Source organism: Labeo rohita, chromosome 16 (assembly GCF_022985175.1).
Source record: "Labeo rohita strain BAU-BD-2019 chromosome 16, IGBB_LRoh.1.0, whole genome shotgun sequence".
NCBI lineage: Eukaryota > Metazoa > Chordata > Actinopteri > Cypriniformes > Cyprinidae > Labeo > Labeo rohita.
Window position 1 is genome coordinate 35,079,756 of NC_066884.1, and position 23,558 is coordinate 35,103,313.

At 34.1% G+C, this 23,558-nt stretch overlaps 1 protein-coding gene and 1 long non-coding RNA gene across 2 annotated transcripts in view; one reads left to right on the forward strand and one right to left on the reverse strand.

Annotated features, from left to right (window-relative positions):
• The window catches only part of grik3 (glutamate ionotropic receptor kainate type subunit 3), a 157,954-nt gene that overhangs the window by 94,566 nt on the left and 39,830 nt on the right, over nucleotides 1-23,558 (reverse strand). The gene's annotated exons all lie outside the window — the stretch shown is intronic.
• LOC127178461 (uncharacterized) lies at nucleotides 17,301-19,488 on the forward strand. The gene is made up of 3 exons (XR_007829395.1): nucleotides 17,301-17,874; nucleotides 17,997-18,064; nucleotides 18,987-19,488. It is a non-coding gene; the product is annotated as an uncharacterized LOC127178461 (long non-coding RNA).

Consider the following 23,558-nt stretch of genomic DNA (forward strand, 5'->3'; position numbering starts at 1 on the left):
AAATAAATAATAAAAAAAATATATATATATATATATATATATATATATATATATGGTTTTGTTCCTCTAGTGCTTTAAAAAAAGAACAGCAATGGGACGATAACCTTATTCATGGAAAGTGCCTGCTGAATTTTATAGCATGTAAGTACACCAGATAAACACCATGCCAAACACAGAAGAACCCTTGGGCTTTTTTTTTAACATTCCTTTTTAATATTTCCAATCCAGCTTTTTAGAGTCTGTAGCATGTAGATCCATGAACGCATGAATATTTAAGAGTTCTTGAGTCAGACCTCGGCACAGGTCAAGAACAACCTGAACATCGCTGTTATTCTCCCAGAGGAGAAGAGCTCAAGTACGAGGCTGCAGCGGAGATCACAGGCCTACAATCTAGAGAGCAACGCAGCATCCATTGAGCCATGCACACTATTTATGACTCCAGCGCTGCTTGACTTCTGAAGGGACATGATGCATAAACTCCCTGGAAAGAGCCCCGACGCATTAAAATAAATGAATCCTGCCGTTTTGTGGGGAAATCTCATTAGAGTACATTAAGTAATTGCTGGAGTATATACTAATTTGACTATTAAGAGGATAAAATGTGCATTGCTCGGAAGCACTAAAATAGATTTAATAAAAACGGGAGATCAGCTGCTGCGAGGAAGGAAAAAAAAGAAAAAAGAAAACACCCTGCGAAAACGTTTGCGACTCCTCCATCAAACGGCAGAGAAGAAGCTTTGTTTCCGATCAGGAGAATCTCTATGAATAAATAGATACGACAAGTTAATGGCGCAGGATATTTACGCTGATGTACGGCTCTACGCTAAGCAGGGTCTTTAAAGGGCTAAACGTAAATTGAGCTGTAACTTTTGATCTGAGATCTCTCACACATCTTTCTCTAACATCAGTCAGTTTAAGTTGCGATTAAGTTGTTTCCTGTTTTGAAACAGCTTTACAAAGGCGGCCTAATTAATCTCTTGGGTTGTAGCCTGATAGAGAAAACGTGCTCATTACAGCTGCTACCTTAACTAATACGGCTGCCAGTAGACCTCTTTACAATACACTAGTTTTTAAAGCGCTGCAAAGGAAAACCGTAAATAGCAACTCAGTTATAGAAATCCTTGCATGATTTGCATCAGGGCTAGTGTTGAAATAGTGGTTTTGAATGAATCTCAGACTGACATTGTTGCATCAAAGTACTGAGTGTAACGCCAGACATGTTTTCAATTGCTGAGTGTTGGTGCAGATATATAAATATCTTACATTTATTTTATGTTTTAAGATACAAAATCCTATTTGTCTATTGTGCCACAGAAATAAATGGTTTACGGGCACAAGGTTAGAGATTCTCAATGTTTTTCTGTTTTATGCGAATGCAAGATAAATCACTTTCCTTTTGCCTGTTGCAACAAACGCAAGGTGAGGTCTGAAGCATCGTGTTTGTGGGAATTGTATTCTAATTAAAACACACACACACACACAAACCTCTGCCTCAAAGGCTGTCACTTGCTGGTGTAGTTAAGAAACGGAAAGGGTTTTTGGTCAACAAAATCTAAATTCAAGTCACTGGCATCGAATCACCACCATTAGCTTTCAACGCACAAACGTTAAAAATGATTTTGTCGTGAAGTAAACACTACAGAAAAACAAATGTAAAAAAAATAAAATAAAATCTATATTAATTTAAGCCTGTATAAGTTAAATTGTAAATATAAACATTATACAATTAAATAAAACCTACTCAACTTTTTTGATACTGGTGTTCCCATCATGCACTGGGCATGAATAATTAATAAGGTCAATTTTAATTCTATTTTTTTTTTCTTTTGCAATGCATCTTTTCACACAAGCGTAATGAGGGGTGATTTCATGAGGATTCTTGACAGCAATAAAATGGTTTAATATTCAAAATACTGCATAAGTAGTGAGAATACTGAAAATGAAACAAATTGGTAACAAGATTAGAACAAAAAAGAAAGAAAATTTATTCACCCTCATGCCATTCTAAACCCATGACTTTCATTCATCTTCGAAACACAACTGAAGCGATTTTTAATGAAACCTAAGATTTCTATCCACTGATTTCTATCCACTGAAACTTTGATTCTTTAAAAACTTAATTAAGACATAAAAGAATATGAATTGAGCGGTTTAATCAGTTTAATCCATTTAATGGTAAATGGAAGCTCAAATGTGTAGCATGACACATGAAGGGGGGAAAAAAAATCTTCTGAGCTTCCAAATGAAAGCCTATATTAAATTTGTTTGTCATATAAAGCAATCTCATGTCTCTTCAGAAGACTTGGATTAGACTGTTTGGCTCATATGGATTATTGTGCTGATGTCTTTATGAACGTTTTGATGCATTAACCCTTTAACTGTCACCGTCCCCTCTGTGGGGAAGTTTACTTCACCATATTACAAATAAATCTTAATCTAATCATGACAAACTATATATTGTTGGGAAGGTCTAAGACTCCTAAATAGATATTTTACCACTCTTTTGTGTTACAAATTATGTAATTTATGACAGGAGTGCACCTCAAAAATCTACATCATAACAGGAGTTCTGCCCTTTGTCACAAAAAGACTTTCTTCGTTGCCCTTTTACCTATTACGCAATAGAAAACTTAAGAAATTATATATCAACTGAAAACTTAAAATCTCAAAATTCATCCTTTGAAAACCGTTTTAAAATCAGACATTGCACTACAATGGAAATTGTACATCAAAGTCATATTACAAAATGTTGTAGTTCATGCATTATAAAAATGTAACTTTGAATAGTGATTTTTTATGTCTATGTTCAAGATAGGGAGTGACAGTTAAAGACTTAAAGTTTTGGTGGAATGGAAGGACAGAAACTTCTTACATTTCATTAAAAACATCTTCATTTGGGTTTAAAATAAAAATTGTAGCGTTTTTCTTTTTTGGGTGATAACCTATTTAGCATAGCAACAACACTAACCTTGCAATTTATGTTTTAACCCTCTCGGGTCAAAGCCTGCACCTGGGTCTGTCTCATATTTTTTCTTGATGACCGTCAAATGAACTAAAAATACTCTCTCGTGTTTGATTGTACAGATAATAATAAGGTATTGTTTGAAACTGTAAAGGCTCTACTTTTATTTGTGTATAGTCATAATAACAACAAAGCAATGTGCTTTTGTAAAATAAAGAAAACAAACAGGGTGCGCTCTCTTCCGTCTCGGCCTCTGTTACCTCTCTACACAGACCCATAATAAAATATCATGCAAACTTTTAAAAGTTCAGCAATAAACAGAATCAAAGTTAACAATGAACAATGTTAATAAATAAATAAATAAATAAAAAGTGCTTGCTGCAGTAGTTGCAATGCACTTCAGAAACCCAGCATCTTCCCCAGCTCCACCTAAATAGATCTGCTACAGTGACTCATGTATGTAATATATGGGGGGTTATTTCATATATATGTGCAGCAGCAGGATTTCTGACTGATGATGTATTAGCTGTAGCAAATTCTGGTACTTGCTTTGCAGCAGCAGCAGCAGCATAGCAGATCTATTCTGACCAAACACATTAACATTGTCATGTGTACTACCATGCTAAACTCTCAGAGAGTTGTCATGATAGTATTGAATAATAATTTCAAAAATGCAATTACAACCAGAACCTTGATGGAGAGAAATGTTATGACATCTCTGGCATTTCTGTATTTTTTATGATATTTCTGTTAACTAATTATCTTCCTAACAAATGATCTGTTCATGTGTTAATGCTAATGTACCCACTGAAAGATGTGATAAAATGTTGCCTAAAAAAAAGGGTGGGGGTGGGGGTGGGGGGGGGGAAAGAAAGAACAGAACATGCAGTGTATTTTCCCAAAACATACTGTATGGTTTTTCATAACGTTCGGCTCCAAAAAACTCCATTAACGCACAAGGCAAGTTTACAGCCGTGGGTCAACCGACACGACCCTGCGGTCTGGCGGCTCTATCGGTGCCTTGTACCCAAATATACTGTACCAGCTCTGAACGTTTACAGACTCACCACACACAGCCAAGCGCAGCTCAGCCAAAAGCCCAACAATGAGACAATATCATTATGTTTTGGATGAATGTCTGCACGCAGGCTGAGCTTTTCTAAAGGGAGCTCTTTTGTAGCACACCACTCCCCTGGTCGCTTTCCCAGCATGCCTGTGAATAGCCGCGCTGCTCCCTGGAAGCTGAAGGTACTCTGCCGCACAATGGCCGAGGAGAAAGCAACAGACAATGGCCTGCACTAAACAATTACGGCAAACAACCAGCATTGTGCACAACACTGACCAATTAAGGGACGCTGTATTGCCCTGTTATCCCCTTCCATCTGTCTATTCCCCAAGGAAAACAAGAGGGGAACTCGGCGCCTGTCTCTAATGAACGAGTGGAGAAGTCAGACATATTACAGTGGGAGAAACAGCCATCATCTATTCCTTAAACTCAATCTGCCATGATTGATAACGCATAATGACTTTCAGATTATATGACAAATTGACTAATGCATTTCTGGCCTATATTTACTTACAAATACAATAAAAAGCTCTGAAAGAACAGAATGAGAGGGGGACGGTTTATTAGCTTTGTTAGATAGACTCATGCTTCTGTTTGTCATTTTATCAAGTTTTTTTTTTTTCCCTCTCTCTTTAGGACTTTGGATGGTATATTGTTGCGTATTGCATTCTTTGTCATTTGGAAAAGAACTACATTCTTTGCACATTGTTTTTTTTACTTATATTATATTATACCTTCTTTTAAAAAGAATATTGGATTAGCTTTTTTCCTGTTTTGTTCACACATTTTCCATTCTTATAATTTTATACCACAATTGTTGTCATTATTAACATAAAACATATTAAAATGAAACTTTTTTTAATAACTCTTTATTTCTGAGTTTCTGACTATTATATTTTGTATGACTTTCACATAAATTCATCTAGCTTGTGTTCCATGATTAAAGCCCTTTTTTCCGTCATGCTGGTCTGTATTTAGAAAGCATAAAAATAAAAAAATAAAAATAAATAAAAGACTTGACTAAAACTATGATGCTCTCACAAAAGCTCTGGAAGGGTAAAAAAAAAAGAAAAAAAAGATAATACAGTATTTAAGATAATATATTAGGTTATTGTGGCATTAAACACAGAATGTACAAAAAGTGTCCTATGAAATGTGCCATCTTTACAATATGTCTATTTCAATACCATGAAATAGTTTGATGGCATGTTAAAAATAGTTGGAAAAAAAGGTTTAAAATGCATGAAAAATGCACAAAAAAAAGTTATAAAAATGTCATTTATGTTTTATTGTAATATTTCAAAATATAACTTTGTTTGTGTGTGTGTGGGTGTTGGGTGTTGGGGGGGGGGGGTTAATAAATACAGCCTTGGCACGCATAAAAGATAATAATAAAAAAATAATAATCATAAAAAATAATAATATAATTTATTAAAATTTATTATTATTATTATTATAAACAACAACAAAAAATCTTACTGCCCCTAGCCATGTGAACAGTTTGTTACAAAAAAAAAAAAAAAACATTGGTACAAAACGTCCATTCCCACTAATAATGCGATAGCAGTTATCTGGAGAGCGTTTCATGGGTTTTTTAAACCAGGATTTTAGTCTGTTACAGAGCATTTCAAATTACCATATAAATGACAGCAGCCAATCAAGCACAAGTTTAAGTCTGCAGTGATAAAGAGGGATAAATTAAGATCCGTCCCCTCAACCACCATCAAAGCCCCCAACCTCTCATTTATGCAATATGATTAGCAATATTCATATACGTTCCAATGTTGCGATATCTTCTCTGTCAAATAACTGTCAGGTAACAACACATTTGTAAAATCTAATTTTATGCTCAAGTGACTCGTTTTCTCGCTTCTGCAATTTATCACAGCATTCGCTCTGTTCCTCCCTCTCACACTCCCTCTTGCACACAGCTTTTGTGTTTCTTTCCAGCCCTCCGTGGCTCACTTGCTTTCCATATCTCTAGCATTGCAGGGATTTTTTTTCTGAAACATTGCACTATTACATTAAATACTTGACAGGATGACAAACACAGGGACATAAACAAAAAAGTGAGATATAATGTTTTTTCTCCTTATACAAAACAGACTGGGGCTAGTTGTCACAAGAGCTGTAATAGTATTGTTACAGATATTTCTTTAGCAGTTTGTATGTTTGCTCTATTATATACATATATCAGTGTTTCCCAACTTTTTTTTTTTTTTTTTTTTTTTTTTTTTGACGTGGCATAGTTTTGATATGTAAAAAAAAATAAAAAATACCCAAGACACACTACTAAGCACCAAAAAAAAAAAAAAAAAAATCAGAGTTTGTATCTTGGTTGTATATATGATCAGACACATGCACTTAACACTTTCTGAAAATCACGCCCAAATCGCCTTAGTGAGATTTTTGATGAGAGAATGACGAACGTATGTGTTTTGTCTCTCATTAGAACAGCCATATCTGAGACAGTAAATTAATCGCATTACGTTTTCATCATTTTACAGGTTATAAAGTTTCAATTCAAAGATCCAATGACATTACGCGGTTTATTCACAAGCTCTTTTGAATGCTTTTTTTATTGGTTAAATATTTGTGAAACCAACAAACAGATGTAATGATGACCAATAGCACTGATTTAAAAAATTAATAACAAAATATAATAGAGATAGGAAGTTTCTGATCATTTTCCAGGGCACACCCAACAACCGGCACACAAGTGGCTGGGAAACACTGATATATATATATATATATATATATATATATAGGGCCATTTAAAATGTTAAGAAAAAAAATGGAACAATGCTTTACATTTATTACTGTTTTACTGAATTAAATTAATTGCCTTGATGAATATAAGAGACTTATTTCTAGCATTTGACCAGTGTCTACATTTTGTATTTTTTTGCATTTTTGTGTCATAATTTACTGTCATATGCATAAAAGTTATTAAATATATCATATATACAAAAGAATTACGTCACAAAAGCATTCTTCTAAAAACAGTCAAATAAACCATCGATTTCAGTTGCCTAAAAAGTTATTAAATATGTTTGTTTGACATTGTCAAAAAACACTGTTCATTAAACAGTATCTCTGTTTTTTAGGTAATACCAGTAGAAGTGTTCAGTTGCTTTTAAGTTTTGTGCCTGTACAAGTCAACTTTTAGAATTAAAAAGTGAATAAGAGAATAGAAAGTACAGAGCTGCTGTAACAGTTCAAATGCGGGTTCACCTCTGATATTATACTGCTACACCACAACCCTTCCATATCAGCAGAGTAACGCTATTGTTGAATGCAGGTGGTTCACTCTGGGTGCCAGACGCCCTGGTCATATTGTGCCAGGTAACCTCTGCCAAACTCTGCAGAACAATGAAGGGCGCAGGCCAAAAAAATAATGGACCCAAAACACATACGCACTCACACACACACAAAGACAGAAAGAACCCGGAGCAGAATCTAGGCCTTGCTATCCATATGCATCAAGAGAGAAAGGGAAGGTAGTGCCCAGCAGGCAAAAAGCCAGACTTTTTCATTAGCAGACGCTTTAAGTACATCACCATGTTCCTGAGCTCAACACTCAAATCACGTAACCAGGAATACATTTCCTATGATAAATTCACTAAATTCACATAACAGATGCTGATTGGTCAATACAGTGTTCAAGCCATGCTAAAATATACAATATACAGTGTTAGATAGATTACTTACAAATTGTATTCCAAATTACATTAACAAATTGTAGTTAGTAACGTAATCCAGTATATTATGCATTTTAGGTAATATAATCTGATTACTTTTTTGATAAATTTTAGATTACTTTTTCACTCATTTCAACTCGTTCACATTGATTTGAACAGGAAATCTTGCACCATATTGATATAAAATACAAAGCGAAAGAAAATATATTCCATTAGTTGCTATTAACAACATGAAGTGTATTAAACATTACATTATCTCAAGGTTTCCTAAACTAGGATTTGTGAAGGAATTGGGGTTTGTGAGTTTAATGAGAAGTTAATGATTAATTAAATCATAAAAATATATATATAAAAAAAAATAATAATAATAATAATAATTAAAAAATAACACTTACTAAAAAAGATGAAATATTTTATTTGTTCAACTGCATGTCTTGTGACCGTTATCTAACTTATTACCTTAGGGGTACTTCAATAAATATATTAGGCGACAGAGTTTCATTTGAAGAAAGAAAGAAAGAAAGAAAGAAAGAAAGAAAGAAAGTAAGTTCGGTGGAAGTTTGCCGTAAAAGTAGTCCCTACATTGCATGTGCATTTTAATGTGATTTGTAGGGATGTGCCCGAATGTCATATTCAGAAAGGAAATTAATTAATTAGAGAGGAAAATAAATATTTTTATATCATTGGGTAATTATATTATAAAGAAATTGCAGGCATCTGGAAGCCGCTATTAAAATGTGGGCCATTGAAATCGCTTTTGAATGTGCTTTCGCTTTTTACTTTCACTTTCAAAATTTGCAATCAACCATACTCTGTGTATACTACGGAGCAGCAGTATTAACCACACATTTTACAAAATTAGATGTTTTTTTCAGTGGTGCTCAGGATCTGCAAATCATTCGACAACATCCTATCAGTCATCTCTGCTTACTCTAATTATGTGGTAAGCGAAATTGTATGCGCTGTAATGTAACATGTTGCCGCTAGCAAAAAGCTATCCATGTCCCTTTAGTGGCTGCATAAAATACATGATTTATTTTCCGTGCCTTTCAGAAAATGGATTCACTATGCAGGCACATCCCTATTTGAAAGATAAAAACCTTCCAAAAACATAATGTAATGCGATAGAGGCTTACACTAAGTGCAAATAGCAATATATGTTATTTACACTATGTTAAAATAGGAGAATTTTCTGCTCTTTATACTACTTATTGCACATAGTAGCAATTATCTGCACCTCAGTATTGTAGTATATTATAAAACAGTATGCAAAAATAACATATTAAGCGTAAATTATAATTTTAATTAGAATTATTAAATTAAATTATTACAATGTCCTCAATGGTGACAATGTAAGCGCTCCCTACACCCACCCTAAGCCTGTTCTATACTTTATTTTTAACTTTTGGATTATTTCCTTATTTTTTATTGAAAATAAATGCCTTTCTGATGTAATATGAGATTTAAAAAGGGGGGGGATACATAGCTGATGCATAGCTGATAGTGTAGCTGATGCACGGACAGATATGTTGAGACAACATTATTTAAAATGAAAATTATTTTTGTAAATCCAGTTGTTAAATGCTGTGTGGCCTCTCAGCTATCTGTAAATATAGCCACATGACTAGCGACTGGTCTTTGCACGAATGTCCACAAAACTGGAAGACTTTCTTAATGTATATAAGTGATAGACTACTTCATAAAGAAACATTTAAACACTGAAAAAGAAGAATTATGGAGAATCAATAAATTATCAATAATTCATTGCTATTGTGTGAATAATATGTAATTATGTAATTCATTTAAAAAGTATATTCCATTTTAAAATGCAATATATATGCAAAATATCTAGATTACATGTACTATCCAGCACTGACAACATAGTAACAGTTAGTACATTAAAAACCTAACCGTACTTGATATATTCATTATGATGTAGCCATATTATAAAACCAATGAGCACCTGAAGTTGTGCTCTGCTGTTACTATATTCACAATAAAGCAGAGACACTTTATTGCTTAATTGCATCATACTGTGCCATTAGGGAAGGAAAGCCTAGATCCATTTCTGTTAACGCTGGAAAAGTTTATTAATGTGCTACAAGATTGTCTATAATACCTGGGGAGAGCTTTCCATTAGCAGTCCCATTCATCCCAGTTTCTCAGTCATCATCAGCTACAGTACCAAATAAATAAATGCATCATTCACTTTCTTGCAGAGAACATAGACATACAGAGCATAAGCAGAGCTTTGAAGGAAACACTGATTTCCCAGATTAATTATACAGAATTGAGCTGGACAATTGTAAATCAAGGTTTAATACAGTAGATGTGAGAAAGAAAAGACCACAATCAAAATGTTGTAAACAAATATTACAGCATCTCTGTTGATTATATTGAATGTTTTCCATACAAAACAAGTCAATTGGAGATCTTGCAAGGGCTGTAATAAAATTAAGGGGAAAGAGGTGTGTCTGGTGTGAGGAGCGACAGGGGACAAATAGGATATCATTGCCAACAATGAGGCAAAAAATGACATTGTGTTTTTTTCCCCACAAAATTACATTACTGCAAGATAAATGACTGTAAAATATGGAGAGACATAAATCACAAGTTTGAAGTGAGAGGACACAGTGTTCTGCGTCTCTGCTATCATTTTTCTGAAGACATGGTTCTGCCAAAAAATAATTTCTGTCATCATTTACTCATCATTCCAGATCTTTTCGGCGGAACACAAAAGGAGATTTTTTGAAGAGTCCTCATGCTGCTCTTTTTCATACAATTATGGTGCCTAACAACCATGTCTGTAAAGCTCCGAATAGGACCAAAACACGCTATAAAAGCACCGAATTAAAACATAAAAACAGTTTATTTGAATCATAAGCCCTGTGATAGCACTAACTGAGGAACAAACCAAAATTAAAATCAAAATTGTGAAATACAAACACAGAATTTCAAGTTGTGAGCAGGAAAAAGAAGATATCAACAAAGGATTGTGTGTAAAAAAAAAAATCCCTAAATTGTGAGATAAACAGTTAACCTTATTATATAAATATAATTTTCAAACTTCAGTCTTCAGTAACACCAAAAATTAGAAATGTTTTTTTTTTTTCTTATTTATTTATAAGGCCTAAAGGCAACTCACTATATAATTGTGCTGTATGGAAAAGAGCAGCATTAATAATCTTCAAAATTTATCTTTTTCTATTCAATGGAAAACAAACAAACGAACAAAACAAAAAATAAAGGGTCAATAAATGACGTTCTTGTTGAACTTTATTAGCTGTAAAATTAGGACAGCGACGTAAATCTTAAGTGCAAAGTGAGCGGCAGCTGTGTTCTGCATCTGTGCAGATCATTTTTTTCAGGTCGTTTTTAAGTGTCTTACAGTTTGTCATTCTATTCAGCTGAGTATTGACAAAACCACTTGAGACACAAGCCACTGTTTAGCTTCACAGGATAGAAAAGGCTTAAAGGTTTAAAACCGAAAACAAGCCTGCGTGTGTGTGTGTGTGTGTGTGTGTGTGTGCGAAAGACAGCGGCAAGGGGAAAGACAAAGAGAGAGAAGGGGAAACTAAACATTGTGGGTGTATGTGTGCGCGTGAAGGGATTTATTGTAATAGGCCCGTCCATCGCTTAGGGGCATCATTTTCATTAAGGCGACATAAGGGGCTCTTTTAATTCCCAAGTCCTGAACCAACAGCAGAAGGCCTAGACATTACCTAAGGGGGTCAAACGCTACCACGATGAAAATGGATCTCCAAATCAGAGATCACAAGGTTAGATAACCACTAAGCACTACCAATACCCGAGCTAGTGTAATTGCCATTGATTTTACACTTAGGGAAGCAATTAATATTTAGACCGAGTTTGGCCAGTGAATTACAATTCCTATTTTACAAGCAGATGGGTGACATTGTTTACCCATTCCACTTGATTGGCGATCTACGCTAACCTCGCCAGTTTGTAGCAAGACGCCGTAGCCGCGCATCTTCCCGTAACATCCTAACCACCGCTATCATTGCTCTTCATAAATGTTAATGAAACCGTAAGGGTCTTAATGACAATCCTTTTCACTTTTACTGTTGTGTGAAATGTGAAGGTGAAAATGTCCATAAATCTATGCCGGCTACCGCAAAGTCCTCAGGTTCAGAGTGATAAATGAAATGTTAAATGCACAGTGTGTTACTGCAGAAACTGTGCCATCATCTCTTCAAGATTTGAGTTTAAAGAATAGATTCAGTATTGAAAATCAATGAACAGTCAGCATAGATATGTGAAGGAACCATTGCGGTGGCACAGAGGACTTTATTATTGAACTAACACAAATGGCCTGTCAGCTGCAGCAACTGTGGCTTGTATCTTTCGAAAAGACGAGGCGCGTGCCGTCACGCAGCAGGTGATGTATTGCTATTGGACAAACTAAGGCTATGTACTAGTGTACCGCTTATGCACAGTACCGTACTGAATACTGCCTATTATTTATTGTGAAACAGCGTGAAGTATGCAGCAAAAATCTTTTAAACTGTAGTCATACGAGCCCACTGTGATGCAATTTTAGTGAAGTGCATCTCAAAAAACAGTCACATTTTCCTGGTTATTGGGTCAGTGATATGATGTTCAGTTTTTAGTTTGGATCTATGAATATTCAAAATACATTACAAATGCTGTCAATACTTACAGTGACTTCTAATCACCCTTCTATAATGAGCATCTTTTTAAATCCTGAGTTAAAATCAATTTTGATCTTTTTGGAGTAAAAAGTAAAAAATGTCAGGGTAAGACAAGTTTCCTAATATCATGTAGAAAAAGGCCTCATGTAAAATAAATAAATAAATAAATAAATAGACAAGCCAAGCCTTATTTCTGTCATGGGATGGGGGGGGGAAATGACAAACATACTGTAAAAAAAAAAAAAAAAAAAAAAAAAAAAAAAAAAAAAAAAGCTGTTTCAACTTAAAAATTAAGTGTCCATGCTGCCTTAAAATTTTAAGTTTAGTCAACATGAAATGTTAAGTTGTATTATGTGAGAACGTGGATATTTAAGTTGAGTAAACTAAAAGTAAGGCAGCATGAACACTTACTTTTTTAAGTTTAAGTAATTATTACTTTATTATTACTTTAAGTAAGTACTACTACTACTACTACTAATATTTTTTATTATTATTATTTATTTGTTTATTTTCTGTTTTTAAAGACGTAAACTTGGAGTTCTGAAGAAAAAAAGTCAGCATTGTGTGAACTATACAGTTAATCCCAATCAAGTGATATTACTGCTGGTTCATTTTCACACTAAATTTGTAAAATGCAGTAGCGTGTTCTGGTATTCCATGCATATATAAAACGTGTATGCTACTTTATTTCAGCAATAGGTGAAATGCCATATCAAACATACTCTAACTTTAATACATTCATCCAAAAACCAAAGCAGATTAGGCTGTGCACAGCACAGGGACTGAGCCAACATTAACCCAGGTGAGTGAACAGGTTACTCAGCTTTCAAGGTGCAAGAGGACGGGACTAAATATAAAAACTGGCCTACTTATTACTAAAGAGACCATTCCCATGCAAACTTAATGCAGACAAATGGACAGAGGGTCCAGTGCATGTCATTTGGGACACCCCTGGCTAATTTCTAGGACAGGAGCTACTGAAATGGAAATTGAGCATGCCTTACTTTGATCGCTCACACACCCCCTGGAACAAATGCAATAATGAGCGGATGACTTTGGGACCACCTTCCGGCCCGCTCGCTCTCTACTCACAAATAGCAGAACCGCTAACATTTTTTACAAAGTGGGCACATTAAAATGACTCTGAAACTGGGTGAACGGAATTTGTTTTTAGAATTTTAGTGCAGGCAAAAACAGGTCAACTCCACATATGATAGCTTTGAAACTCAACCATATATAATCAATAGAGAGCTGTATAGTGAGTATGGTAGTAAAGCAAATGGGTACAGTTTACATTTAGAGCACTACTGGGAAATCACTGAAGAGGCCTGTTTACAACCTGTTTTTTTTTTTTTTAACATGAATGTTCCCTTTTCTTAGCATTATCGGCACTCCAAATTTCCCTTTGTTTTTTTTTGTTTTGTTTTGTTTTGTTTTTTTTTTCCTTACATGACCTGTTTTTCTTAAATCAGACAGAACATTTTTAAAACCTGCCACCTGTTATGCTGCAATAAGCCTGACAAGGAGGATGTTTGTGTGCAATAGTATAGAGTACCATGTGTGGTTTGAGTCTAGAATATGTCGTTTGATAACCCCATATCACTACAAACTTGTACAACTTGTACAAACAGCTGCCAGGGCTGGGTACTATATGGCTGCTAGTGTGTGGTCAGTTGCCCCAAAAAATTTACAGCTTATCATCATTTACTCTCATGTTGAGTTTCTTTCTTCTGTTAAACACAAAGGAAGATATTTTGAAGTATGTTGGGAACCAAATAATGCCCAATCCATTTTTGGGCAAACTATCCCTTTAATGACCAAAGTCAAAGGTATTCTGACCAAGTCTAATGGACTAAATTTTTTGCTATTTTATAAATTGCAAGGAAAAATATAGGAAGTTTGATTGCTTAGGCATCATTCATTTCGACAGAACAAATAAAGCAGGACAACTTACAAAATGAAGATGAATATAGGGATAAAGGTTTGTTTTGGCCAATAGTTAATCCAGTGTATGATAGTTTTTTGAGTTTGTCATTTGCTACTGTATCTTCTCAGTCTTCTCAGTTTTTCTCAAGCATCTTTACTCCAAATTCTGCAACATGTTTTCAGAGCGGATCACACACTTTTTGCCCCCACTTAGGCATGCACAATGAATTTGAATATAACTTGACATGATTTAATATTTACTTTCACTGCGATTCACACATGAGCAATTGACGCAAGTCCTCAGAGACACGTTTCATTACCTGTTCAGGTCAATTTAAACAAGTGTATTACTTATCTGTGCTCAACACTCTTCATGAGGAGTCTTCTGCCTCACAAGAGAGAAATGAATGCACAGAGTCACGAAACAATATGGAGATAACACAGGGACGCCCATACTCCCTCCCCCAGCATCATATGAGGGTAATACTAATAGACCCTTGCCCTTGCTATAATATATAGTCCAACATTTAATGTTGAAATTATTTTGGTATGCCTCAGTGAACGTATTTTGGACGACAACCAGAAACACCATTAGACCACTTAGAGGAGGAAAATCCATTAACTTGAAATTTTATTAAAAACCTGCCCATAAAGGCCTTTTTTACACACTTGGATTTAAAAAAAGAACTAACTACTGGCAATAATAGTAATAATGATAACTGCAAAAACAATAATATTAGAAGTTATAATCCACTTACACTGAAATATTACAAAACAATCAGTGATATAAAATGACTGATAAAAATGGATGAATCTGGTTCTGGCATCTATCCATCCATCCATCTAACTATCTATCAGGGGCATTTCCTTTGAGAAGGCAAGGGAGGCAGTCCCTCCTCAAAATATTGGATAAGGAAAAAATGTGTAGCACAAAAATAAACAACACCAATTTTACAAACAATAAAAAGTGTATAAAGAAACATTGTCCAACAGTGACACCAGCAGGTAAAGTTACAGTGGGAGTCTATGACTCTCTTCCCTCCCCTGAGCCCATTGAGTTTTAACGGACCTCCTAAAGCATGCCGTAAGTTTGATGGGGGGTTATTGAGAATGAATGGGGAAAAGGCACTTGAGATGAAGCAATGGCTCCACTGAGATATGACTGGATATGACTGGTTATGTTCAGCTGTGACTGGTTCATTCGAATAAATCAGGCCTTTTGTTTGTGCACGTTTTACATTCGTGAATCTGAATGAACAATAAAATGGTGTTAATGGAAAGACCAATTTTAAAAAGTAAGTAAACAACTCACATTTTTACGTCAAAATAAGACCTGATGATCTATGGGAGTTTTTAGTGGGTACTCAGCTTTGTGAAATCGAAAGAAAAATCTCTGTGTCTGTGCCCAATATTTACTGAGCTTTGATGAGTGATGATCTGAAACATTCAAAAATAGTTAAATGTCAACTGTTAAAAAGAATAGCTAAATATACAATGTGATCTCGTGATAATTCACATGTATTTTACGTAAAATGTGGTTCTACAATTTACTTGAGTTTTTACAGACTCTAAAATGTACAATACTGATGTATTTACAGCATCTAAGCGTACAGTACTGATGTATTGAGGACACCTAAAAATGAATCCTTTTGAATACTGAAATCGCGACATTAATTGTATTATTGTTGTTGTCTTTAGTTGTCATATAAATGACCTTATGTTTTCAATTGCATCTCGTTTACTCATTTACTTAATATGAAATTATACCATTTTGTTCTGTTCTGTGTGATTTCTGCTGCCAGCTCATTTCCAAGAAAAGGCCTACATGATGTTTAAAAACTACACTTTAAACTGAATAACATTTCTGCAATTGTTTAACCATTCATGTTATATTTACTTTATTTGCCATGGGACACAAAAGGCGTTTTCTCCAACATGCTGTGACTGACAATAGAACCATAAAATACACAGAAAACTTAACATAATTACAAAAGGAATCAATTTTATTCGTGCACTGTAATCTTATTCGCGCGAGTGATGCAGAAAACATCCTGCGAGTAATCTAGTGCGAGTGACGCGATGCGCATATTCGCTTCGCGTTTGGTGTGAACGCACCATAAATCTTCAGAATCCAGAGTCCAGTGAAGGTAAGCATCAAAGCCTGCGCTGACACGCTCTTTACAAATTCAAATGTTGCCGTTTCAAGAAACGACAGGTTTTATGGTAGGATAATCGAACACTCACTGGCTGATCGCCTGCCTTGTCACAGATTGCAACATGCCATTTTTCTGGTGAGGTGTTTTTGAATGAGAAATGTGCGCCTTCACGGAGTGGATCTGGATAATAATCTGGACAATATTTTCAGCCATTAACAACTTAAATTCTGCTCTGTACCTCACATGAACCTACTGTATTTTGCCAGAGAGGACTGCGGCTGCAAATCATCGTCATTTGGATTATTTTTGGTACTGTTTCTGACATTTTTGCAGTAAATAAATTATTGTGATTGCACTTATCTGTCTGTCATATTTTTCTTTATACTGTGTAGAAATAGTTATGCTTAGTTTAGAAGAAGGAGTGGGATTAGTGACTATATAAAAAAAAAATATATATATATATATATAACAAAGTAAATATAACATGAATGGTTAAACGATTGCAGAAATGTTATTCAGTTTAAAGTGTAGTTTTTAAACATCATGTAGGCCTATTCTTTGAAATGAGCTGGCAGCAGAAATCACACAGAACAGAACGAAATGGTATAATTTCATACTGAAATATGCATGAAAATGACCATTTTAGTAAGAATATAGCATTTAAATGGTCATTTTCATGAATATTTCAGTCAGTTACATTTTATATCCTTTTATATTCACTATAAAATGGGTAGGTTTAGGTTTGAGAGTAGGCTAAGGGGTCTAAAAATGTAAATCGCTTATTGATAAAATGATAAAAATGCATATCTTCACTGTAAGCCCGGATTTTGTATCTAATTAAACCATTTAATTACAATTGAACACAATATTTAAGTTTTACTGCATTGCTTATAAAATATAAGTAGATTCTACTAATTTGTAGACATATTTGAACCTGTGAATAAACTTAAGTTAAATTAACTCGTATTATGAAATTTATCTCCTGACCACGCCTCCTCCACCGGTGCTGCGAGTAACAGCGCCATTTTGTCACTGTGATTGTGTATGAATTTAAGCTGTGGATGAATGTGGAAATTTAGATTTAGATAGTTCTATTGGCATTGTTTTCCGCCATTTATCTTTTATCACGTCCCTCGAGAAACTCTTTGTGATCGGCAAAAGTTGTTGTTCGTCTAAACGACGGGACATTTCTCATCCGTTGATAGCTAGTGTTCTCACTCGCCTGCGCTTGAACCCCTGACTGGCGAGTTCGACTAACATTTTTTGCCTTTTTCTTTCAATGATTTCTTTTTCACTCGAGGAGCTGTTGTTTGTGAGGAGTGTAAATTTAGTTTTACTCATACAGTAGCCGCGATTCCAGCCGAGGAGCGACAAAGGTGGAGCTAATATGGTGAGTGCAGTACGTTAATGTACCACGTTTAATTTAGACATGGCTATTGTTTGAAAGCGTAAGTTTTCGTTAATTAGCGGTATAAATACAAAGGCGGATGAATATACTTCTGTTCTGTCTAGGTTCAGAGTCCTCTTAACGACTATCTTGTTTTGGAAGAAAGAAGAAATGGAAGAGATGCTTTGAAAGTGTAAGTATGATCCTAATAACTGATAAGAGAGCACTGCTATTTACACATTTTCCTCCTGGTTTCACAGACAAGGCTTAAGGCCAGTCTCAGAATAAAATAACATGTTTAATAACATGACAAGGAGTCTTTACTGAAAATACCTTGTAATGACATATTTTAAAATATGTCAGTGCCATTTTTCTTTTCTCAAGATGCACACCAGTAATGTTTTTAAGGTGTTTTTATAAAAGCTATTTAAGTATCTTAATTTAACTAAGGCCTAGTCCTGGCTTAAGCTAAGCCCTGTCTGTGAAGCCCTGTCTGTGAAACCCTGTCTCTTTGTTCAAACATGGAAATTATTCAAGAACAAAACAATTTCCTTGTTCACATTTATGCCACCTTCACACCAAAGTTCAAGATCAACTGTATGTCGTGGGTTAACTGAGACCTGTTCTGAGGATGATCACTTTGACTAGCACAGTGTGTGTCAGAAGATTATTCATAATGATGATGGTGTGAGTCTGTCCTGCACTCATTCCTGTTGTTTACAAGCTTTCCTGAATAACACCGATCTTCCTGACCATATGCCAGTAGTGTTTGTATGTGGATTTTACTTTAAATATTCTGTAGATGTACAATTAAACGTAAACCCTAAAGTCTAATTACCATCTGTAAACTGGAAATTTTCTGAGAGCTGTACCACCTAACCACTGTATCTGACTGCTCCAAATTAATTAAGACATTGATAGTGTTGCCATAGAAAAGCGCAATTCCCAGTCTATTGACATGAACAGCTCACAAGCTGAACATCACAATGTTGTCCTCTCAGAATTAAAGTAATTATGACATGGTGTGAAGGCAGCATATGACTTTGAGTATTTAACAACAGCATTGTCTAACTGACTTGATAATGTATTTGTCGTTCTGTTTCTTCCTCTGTTAGGAGGCAGCTGACAAGACAGACTTCAGTAAGAATCCTCAGCGTTGATCAAGAAAGTTCACAGCTCACCTCATCTAGAGTGGGAATCATCTTGGAAGAAAGCTTGGTAATGGATGAACTGACCAATCTCAGGCCTTCTATGTCCATTGTTTTCAGACTGATTTCCCTGCCTACACCTGGACTATCCTAAGTGTATGAAAAGTATTTTATATTTTTTGTCCGGAAAAGGTGAGCTGACACCTAAAATTCAGTATTGCCAATAGTGTGAACTCAGAGTGTGGAAAAAACATATCGTTTTGATGCTGTTTGTTGCGATTCTGAGGAAAACTTGTTTGTGTGCTTAACGATAAGTTAATTTGTTGAACTAGTATCTTTTTGAACTTTTTTTTTTTCTCCCATGTTTTATGGGGAAATGTTTTCAGGATATGAAAAAATGGTTTTGTTGTGTTTTCAATTGAATATTTGTAATTGAATTGATTTAAAATAAAAGGGAAAATTGCATTAATGTTCCTTTATTTGTTTGCTTTTTTCTTAATTTTCTAGGTTAACAAATTGGAAAAATAAAACATTTGATATAGATTTAACTTGGAAATTAGTATATTTGACTTAAATATAATAGTTATAATAATTGCAAATGAAATGATGTTACAAAACATTTTAAGTTAAATGAAATGACCTTTGTAATTCATATTACAAAACATTTTAAGTTAAATAAACTTTACATTACTTAAATTTTTTAGGGCAACCAGTTTCCTCCAATTTTTTAAGTAAATTCAACTTATCCGGGTTTAGAGTGTTGATACAAAAGATATGTAAACATTTTATGTTTTTAACTAAAAATACTCAGCTATCTGTATGTTTCAAAGGTTGAAATACATCTAAATGATATGTTTCAGCATTAAAAAAAAAAAAAAAAAGTACAAATATGTACATTTTGTGCTGGTAAATGTTACGTATTAATACCTACTTATAAACAACGAAACCAGGCTGGAACATAAGATAACAAATAAAATGTATTGCATATATTCTTACTGCCTTGAGTTTTCGAATAAATGTAAAATGCTTTAAAAACACTTGCTGACTTGCTGAGAATTATCCTTGGCTTTAATAAATCTTTGTCATTGAAAATTAGTTTTGATAATGGTTAAAATAATGCAAACGTATATGAATTTCTTTGAATTTCAAATCAAGTTTATTTCGACTTCCCTACACTTGTGACTGTAAATGAGTTGAAATCGATTTTAATGTTGCGATGTTGCTTGGCAACCTGCCATTGCACGATATAACGTCATACCGTCCATCCCTATTATCGAGTAATCAAATAAAAGCTCCACCTGCTAACCATCAGAACCCAATTAGAGACATGATCTGATCTATAGTGAATATGTTAATTTCATAATCAAAGGTAAGTGTGGGAAATCAAACAAAATGTAAGCACCGGATGCTTTGTCGCACAGTCCAGCTTCTCAGAGCTGATTCTCGCACATTTGTTGGAAGCAGCAGTCATGCTCATTGCACAGCACAAATTGCTCACTCTATTCTCTCTGATCTCTGACATACAGCAGGCTACCAAACTGACAGCTTGGACGCCTGACGCTTGACATGCCGCAATGTTTTGTTAGAAGAGTGCAGAATCTTTGCTCAGCCCACATGCAATGTTTTATCATATTGAGGTCCGGAAAAAAGAAAGCCAGCATCTGTACAACATATTTTCCTAAGCTGTTGTTGCTTTAAGCCCAAAAGGGGATTTTGCTTGCTTATCTCCTTATATATGGGGTAATAATGAAGTTAATCGCTACTGTAGCTGTGGTGAATTTAATGAAAGACGCAGTTTGTAAAAACAGAACATTTAGAGGCTCACTGAAAACAGCTGCGGCTGAAACTATCACAGCCTGTAATCTTCAGACGGCATTGAGGAACCCTGTAGGTAAGGACGGAAGTATATGAAGCTTATCACAAACAACCTGCTCTTTTTTTATTGTATTGTTACAGACCGGCTAAACAATTTACAAACCGCCTTCTCATATTTTAGCCACGCTTGTTTTGAATTAATGTGACAAATATCAGTAAAAAAAAAAACAAAAGGCTTTAATATTGTAAATCATTTTCAAGAGCAACCCGGCAACTATAACATCCCGGCTAACATTTATCTGGAGCTTTAACATTTGAGGTAATTCACAGCGGTGCTGCAAACAGCAAACATTATTTGTTTTAAACAAGGGCCAATAAAATACCTGGGGTCTAGTGGGAGTAAGCAGAAAACAGGAATTGCTGGAAAACAAGAGGCCTGGTGTGGCATTTGAGAAATCGGTTGAGGGAATGGAGGGTGAACACAACGCTGAATTGAATAATAACAACCACATCAGGCTCAGAACTCTACAGGCACAAGGCTGACAAGTTCATTACCACTGGAAGTCGCCTGGCTGCAGGATTTTTGATGGAACACTATTGCTGCGTTTTTATCCTCTGAAATTGCTCTGTGTGCAGCCACACACAAGCCACCGACGCCATAGAAATGCAGAAAGATCAAATTTTTCAAAATCGTAACACGGGAGAACAAAGATCACAATCTGGTAACATGAATAAGCCAGGCAAAATTTTTAGCAATGCATTTCAGCTGAATTGCTTACAATTATTGACAGTAAATCAATAAATATTCAAAAATGTACAGCTTTTTTTTTAATTTTTATTTTCCATGTGCATTTTCTATCTTTTTATTTACAAACCTGTTGTCAACACTTAAAGGTTGCCCTGTGGTTTCCCTGTAGTTTAACATTTCAAAGTGAAGAATAAAAAAAACATAATAAAATTAATACAATTGTCTTCATATTTTTGTATTCATAAATTATTAAGAAAATATTACAAATGTCAAATATTAAATTTTTATGTACCATTCTGATCTACAAAGGCAAAAGACCTTAACTCGCTAGAGTGTGAAATTGAGAAAAATGACTTTAAAGTTTTTCATTTGTCCAGCCAAGTTAATTATAGATAGAACACTGGAAATTTATTTTACTGGAATTAGATGTTTTAGTAATGAAAATTATCTACATTAAAAAATTGTGAGCTCAAACTTGATTTTTAGTGTTCCAAACAAAGTGAAAGAGTAGCAACTAGTGCTATACGGCATTCTGCCTTGGTGTCTCCAGGGGTTTTTGAAGTTAAGGTTAAGATAATCCACTATTTTTTTGGAAAAACAACTAAATTGACTCAAGATATTTATATACATGATAAAGGATGTCTTGAATGTCCCAAAATATCAATAACTGATTTTTGACCAAAAAGTTACAGTCTTTTGCCTTTGCACGGCAGCATTGTATTATTAGACTATTCCTGATTTTATTTTATTTTTGTATTTTTATAATTAAACAACAAAAACAACAATTTTATTAAAATTTATTGTTGTTATTATTATTATTTATTTATGTATTATATATATATATATATATATATATATATATATAACAGTGTCACAGCTAAAAAGAGAGTTGAGACAATTTTAAAATTCCACTATGAAGTCAGTACAAAAGCAAATGTGTCATTACATAACTGAAATATTAAGTTCAATCATAATAAAAACTTCTACTTTAGAACATCACTCTTAGCATGGACACATCTTCTGTCCTTCTAAGGACTTACATCCTATATGAATTTTGAACCATTTTAATATTGCATTACAATTAATTTAACTATGCATTGTAATATTCATCAGTACAATATTGTAAAATATATATATATATATATATATATATATATATATATATATATACCAGGTTTTTACAGTATCTGAATTGGCTTTTTGGCTTTTAGTGATCAAGTGAAAGGAAATTATTTAGGGAACAAAGAGGAGGAATATGATCAAGCTGGAATCAAACTTGCAAAGCTCATAGACAAACCACTGAACCTCAGCTCTGACTTGAACAAAATGGCATGAGATGCTGGGCTTTTATGAAACAGTTTATAATAAAAAATAAGGACTTTTTTTCATAAACATTTCTTTCAATAAATTTCATCCTTACATTAGATATAGATTGATTTATATTTTATCATTTTTTTATGTTAATAAAAGTATAAGTATAAAAGTATAATTACACAAATAAGTACTGAGTAATATTATTTAACAGCACATACACTGAAAACAAAACGCTGTAGGATTTAATTTAAAACAGTTTTCACTTAGAAATTGTGAGCAAATCACATTAAATGTAATTTTTTTTAAGTAGACAGACTTAAATAGTGTTGTCCTATAAATTGTACATTGTACTTCAATAATCTTCTAATATAATGTTTTGTTTAATGTTAAACTACGTTAAACTACTTACTACACTTTTACTGGTTTGGTTTAGTTCTAGTTTCTAGTAATTACACATATCTTATTCCTATGTTATTACAGTGTTATTACATGTAACAAAGTCAAATTCAATTAAAGTGTTTTCAATCAAGTTAACCAATTTTATCCCAAATTTTTCCAGACATGAAAATATCCAAATAATGTGTCATTATTAACCATATGAAATAATTAATAACTTTTATTATTATTTATTTATTTATTTATTTATTTATTTTATTTTTTTT